The 5,844-nt window shown below is 40.9% G+C and overlaps 1 long non-coding RNA gene across 1 annotated transcript; it reads right to left on the reverse strand.

Moving 5' to 3' along the window:
- Positions 1-2,832: 2,832 nt before the first annotated feature.
- On the reverse strand, positions 2,833-5,377 carry LOC144001806 (uncharacterized). Its single transcript, XR_013278597.1, has 3 exons — positions 4,660-5,377; positions 4,112-4,163; positions 2,833-3,205 (listed from the first exon to the last, which is right to left on the reverse strand). It is a non-coding gene; the product is annotated as an uncharacterized LOC144001806 (long non-coding RNA).
- Between the last annotated feature and the right edge of the window lie 467 nt (positions 5,378-5,844).

A 5,844-nucleotide genomic window follows, 5' to 3' on the forward strand; every position in this document is an offset into this window, starting at 1 on the left:
GGTAATTTGTCAGCAATAGAAAATATTCAAGAATATACATATTTTTTTAAACAGAAAATGTACTGGTCACATATACGCATACGTGACCAGTAGATGAGAATTTGAAAGCAAAATGCCACTATTTAGGGGTCGTTTCGAGCACTGAACCCTTTCTTGAGTTTGATATTTCCAACATCATGTTTTTGAAACCAACCAAATGAAGTTTTTTTTGTTTTTGAAATTTAGTCCTGATTTTAAAGTTCACATTGGAACCTAGGATTTTAATGAGAAACGCTGGACTCTGTGCCAAAGTAAGAGGTGCGTCAGGCCAAGACCTTGAGTTCCCACAGGGTGTCATTAGATAAGATTGAATTTGACTGAGCACTGTTGCCAAGATGTTTCCGTTGATTAGGCTTCATCAAACAACAAAGACTTAGTGGACGTGCAGTCTGTTCTACTGACACTCTGCCCAGAGTTGCACTCGCTCATGAACACATCTGTTCAAGAGTTTGAATGACTCATCCTCTTTTCTCAAAGTATGGACACTGGCACTCTAGAGGGAGGAGGTGTCACAGCCCAACACAAAAAAGGAATACACAATTAGTGTTGACTAGTGGAGCTGTTCAACCAACCCGAGGCAGCGGCGAGGGGGGAGACAGCCATGAAAGAGGCCAGGTGCAATATCACATCCTTCCTGTCAGAGTGCTTAAAAGGAGAGCAGAGGAAGAGCGTTTAGCTCCAAGGGACGCATGTGGAATGCTGACCACAGGTTAAAGAATCGACTATTCAGTGTGCGTCTCTTCCATGTGCCCTATCGTGTCTGGGAGGTATCTGCCAAGTAAAAATGTTGCCAACATCTGAGGTGCATGGAATACTGACAAGGAAAGTCAGGTCTAGGGAAGGAGCACTGACCTTGATCACTAAAACTCCGAGTATAGACCTGAAGTAGCATGTAATGTAAAAGATCTGTGGTTAACGCATTCACTCCCAAAGACGTATTTATACGTTTTTTAGGTTTTTGTATGCTAGAGTTTTTGTATGAAGGTTTTGATGCAGTCTCTGACCTGAAGCGGTCGCTTAAAGCGATGGTACTCATTACAATAAAAAACAAAAAAAACAAAAAACGGCTAGCAGGTGGCAGCAAAGTATAAGAGATCAACCAGGTCCATGTTGCAACAAGCTCTTTTTTTCCCAGTATTTTCAACAGGTTTGTGAATAATGATGAAACTTAGCTAATTCTAATGCTAATTCCTACAAATCATTAAAAAAAAAAAAATACTGTCCCCGCCCCCCCCCCCCCCCCGATGAAAGAAGAGACACATTTTTTCTTTTGGTAGGTTCCATGTCTTGATAGCAATAGAGCATGAAAATGGCTGGGAGTGAATGAGTTAAAAAAGAACAGTCAAAGCGCGAATGTAAAATGTGGTCTATTGAACACATCAGTACATAAACCACACCTGCTAAATACAGTATACCACAAAAGTGAGAACACCCCTCACATTTCTGGAACAATACAGAAGAACAAGATACTGACATTTCAACACAATGAAAAGTAGTCGGCGTAGAGCCACAATAGGCGCTTTCACACCAAAAAGCCCAGGAACTTTGAGTTCATGGTAGAGTCAGTTCCGGGTCCGAAGAACTTGTGAGCGGCCCACGAGTTTGCGTTCACACGGCATGAAAGCAGGCAGGGTAGTTTATTCAAATGAGACTGATGACGTATGTCAGGGGAGGAAAAAAAACAGCACTACCCCGCCTGTCCAGCAAGTGGCGGTACCGGTAAAACTGAATGACAAACAACCAGTGTGACGTTGAAAAACGCGACCTTTGACCCTCCATCGCCATTTGTTACGATACAAGGCATATCATCTTTTCGTTTTCCTTGTCATGTTGTACAGAGTTGTGTTTGCAGCAATTAGAACTTCACGGGAAAGGTTGATGAGAACCATTGGGACCCGCCGTATTACCACATCAAGATGAGAAATGGGCAGGACTTGCTCACTTGGAAAGACAGTCAAACCTGCAAGCACGAAGACGTGCACTGGTAAGGTTTAAACACAATTATACGAAATTTATTTCACATCGGAATTAAGCTGTAACATGTAACGGAGCTCCCCTTGCAAGGTGGAGAACACGAAAAAAAAAAAATGAAGTTACAGAGTGTATTAGTGCCTTAAACACATCGTATGACTGGCGCGTTCAGTTGCACGTCTACTTGCGTGTGTCCCCGCGCGTCGGTCGTTTGTGGATGTTTTGTCGTACTTTCTGCCATGAAAAGGGCAATCGCTGGAAACTGGTGTTTCCTGCCTAGTTCTCGTGCAATTCACGGCAAAATAGGGCTTGATGGCGAGTTGCTGTTCACGCTACATGTACGCTGCGTATTTCATAATACCGTTGGACCTGGATGTATTGTTAGTCTGTCCGCATGTTTTTTTTCTTTTTTTTTTCTTCTGTTAAACACATGATTGACCGATCCAAAGTGTTGAAATGGCTTGCTTTCTTTGACGATGCACGAATGTTAGAACAAAGGTGCCGGAATTTTGGGAAAAGTGCTGATTTTGGAAGTGTCAGATTGCCACCTCAAGCCAGTGGTTTATCATAGGGCCATAAATTGGTGCATATTCCGCTATTTTAAGGTATTCTGTCATGTAAATCACAAGGCTGTTGCACAAAAGTAATTAATGTAGATATTAACATTTATTAATTTGTTGTGTTTCTGTTTCAGATTTGCCACTTCTACCAATCTGGGTGTGTTCCGCGCAGGGAGTGGAAGAACATCAGAACCTCTGAATGGTGGGACGCTGTAATTATGTTTGCATTACTGTTTGTCAAAAATAAAAACATTAAAAAGAATTCATTGAGCATAAGTTTTTATTCGTGTGGAAAAAAACCCAGAACCACAAAAGTGATATGAAAACAAAAGCATTTATTACTTATGCATTTGGCTTATTTGTGTCCACAAGTCTGTTTTGGACTGCCAGGAAGCCCATTTGGAACTCTCCGTTGTGCCTTTGTTCAACCAGCTCATGTGCCACGTGTTGATCTTCCTTGCGCTCCTCGCTTCTGAGGTCAACTTCCTCCTTGTGCTGCTCGCGTCTGAGTTCAAGGTCCTCCTTGTGCAACTGCATTTCTTCTAAGAACATTGCACTCGTGGACTCCCCCTTCTTTTCATCAAATTGGTGCAGGTATTCCAAAAATAGGTGGTCTCGGTCCCGTGTCCGCTAACCTATAGGGATGTAAATGTACAATAAGTGACAGTAAATACTTTTGATGAGCTTCCAGTTACATGACTTTGAACTTATTGGAACTTGACAAAGGGGTAGGAAACTCTGTTCGAGTGGCGCAGTTTCTGCTTGTGGACGGACCATCCTCGCTTGTACCTTCCTAACGCATCGACTTAAACGGTTTCAACAGATTCGTGCAATGAGTAAGAGTACAGTACAATGATTTAGGTAGGGGTAAAACACGGCACTCACGTTAATGTACTTTCATTTTTCATAGTTACAGAACAGAATATGCCACACTACATTGCCAAATATGGCGGCATGCACTTGAAGCTTTTTTAGGCAATACACACTAGTAAAATTGCAGGAATGTAACTTTTTTTTTTTTTCCCCCCTTTCTCAATGCACCATTATGAGTGAAATGAAAATTGTATATGTGAGTATGAGGATTTATTATTGTGTATGCCTATGAATTTCATGTACATACGTTAATGACAAATGCACGCATGTGTGAAGGTGCAATTGTTTACACAAGCAGGATTACACATTTTCTTTTAGTACATTCCAGTAAAAGAAAATGTGTAGTAAATTAATACATTCCAGTAATGTACTTTTTTTTTTTTTTTTTTTTTTTTTAATGAAATGAGTCAGTAGATATAAAGAATGGGTAGGACTAGACAAGTTTTTAACTTCTTTCTACTCCTTTGAACATGTAAACTATTATGAATGATTGCAATAAGTTTCTTCTTTCTTTTAAAATGTTAACTGCTACTCATTTGTTTATAATGTCCAATAAACAAACAAACACACTGCCTTATTCAACGAAGCAAAATTAATTGTGAGTGGGGTGTTGCTTTAAAAGTTTTAAATGAAGCTTTTGAAGTTATATAAAATGAAATGAAACATACCAGGACTGTTCAGGGAGGCATCATAACGTAAAGGAGAGCAGAGAAGGTCCAGCTGTAAGTCACAGTACATAACATTATTTTTCAGTTTCCCTAGAACTGTTTATGAGTTGTTGTTTTTTTTGTTTTGTTTTTTATGAGTTGTTAGGTGATGAGGCTAACAAGTTAAAACGTTTTAGTTACGTTGAATGCAGAGCTTTGTATTAAGGGAAAAAAAACCAGAACAAAAAACGAAGTGGTTGTTTTGCAGTGAATAGTATGCCTAGCTTCCACACGTCCTTTTCACAAAGCTTTTCAATTTCGTCACTGAAAGCAGGGCTATTTCGGCGTTAGCTGCCTACAATACTTTTCGTTTACTAGGTTAATTGATTTAGGAATGATTTCACATTACATGGGCTCGGAGTTGCCCTGGATGCGTGACTTTGCCAAGCTTAAGCTAACATGCTACGCTAACAGTTTAATGCTAGCGCGGTGTAAAAGCCACGTTGCGACCAAGCAACGACCTAAATAAATTTATATACAAAGATGTGCATGAGGCAATTCTGTCTTACCTTCGTGTGTTAGCAAGGCTGTTGGCAATGAATCCTCGCACACTGCCGTGTCCTTGCACATTGCTTCCAGCATGGTGATTGCAGAGTCCTCCTTTGTACTATTGGTGGTACAACCCATCCGGTGGCCGAGAATGTCGTCCAGTCTTTCATACATTTATTAATTTTGCGGTCATTTCCACTGTGGTTGTTGTGGTCCTTGAGTTTCCTTTAGTCCTGTTGGAGTTTCTTTAGTTTTTCCCTCACCTGCTTTTGTGTGTGTAATGTTAACTCTGCTAGCTTCGCGGTTATTATCGTTTCTTGTTGGACTTTCGAAGTGCCGTTGGGTCTCATCGTCCCATGTTTGCTCAGGAGAGCCTGTACTTCCTCGTCCGTCCACCTCTCGGTTTTTTAATCCTTCCATTGCCGAAATGTTTGAAGAAAAAGTCGTAGCGCCCGATAGAGTATAGTAAAGAAGAAATGGCGGCTTTACCGCGGGAAAAAAAAAATCATCTAACCAAAACGACACACCTCCTCACCCAGTCAACCAATCATAACACACTAGACAACACGCCCCCACCTTGTGTAGTTCAGGGTACACCCAAATACCCTCCTCAGGCCTAGGAACTTAGGTAGTACCGTTTCGACCCCCCCAGACCCGGAACTGGTTTTGTGTGTGAACGCAAACTTTGGACAAACTCCCCCGGAACATAGGGAAGTTCCTTCATAAGTTCCTGCGGTGTGAAAGCGCCTAATGTAAATGAATTGTTCCCTGAAAATAATTAAAAATAAAGCCGTTAATAGCTAAACCCTTGGCAACAAAAGTGAGTACACCCCTACGTGAAAATGCCAAAGACATGCTTGGCCAGTCCACTACCTTTACCCTCAGCCTCTTTAGTCATCCCATCTTGTAGGTGAGGTCAATAGACTTCAATTCGAAGGCTGTATTGTGAGGTTTTTGGTATAACAGTGTAGAGCTGAATACTGACCTGAATCATCAAATAAGCTCCAACATTCACTTTTTAATTTACTTTTAAAACAACACACACAGAATAATGTGATGTCACTGAAACTTCAGGATAAAAAAAAACAGGAACTTTTCCAACTGGCTAATTGTTTACTCAACATTTTCTTGAAAGGGTTTGATGGCAGCACAAAGAATGGGAAGGACAACACCAGGAGCACTTGATGTTCCAAATTACTCTCATT

Source organism: Festucalex cinctus, chromosome 14 (genome assembly GCF_051991245.1).
Source record: "Festucalex cinctus isolate MCC-2025b chromosome 14, RoL_Fcin_1.0, whole genome shotgun sequence".
Classification (NCBI taxonomy): domain Eukaryota; kingdom Metazoa; phylum Chordata; class Actinopteri; order Syngnathiformes; family Syngnathidae; genus Festucalex; species Festucalex cinctus.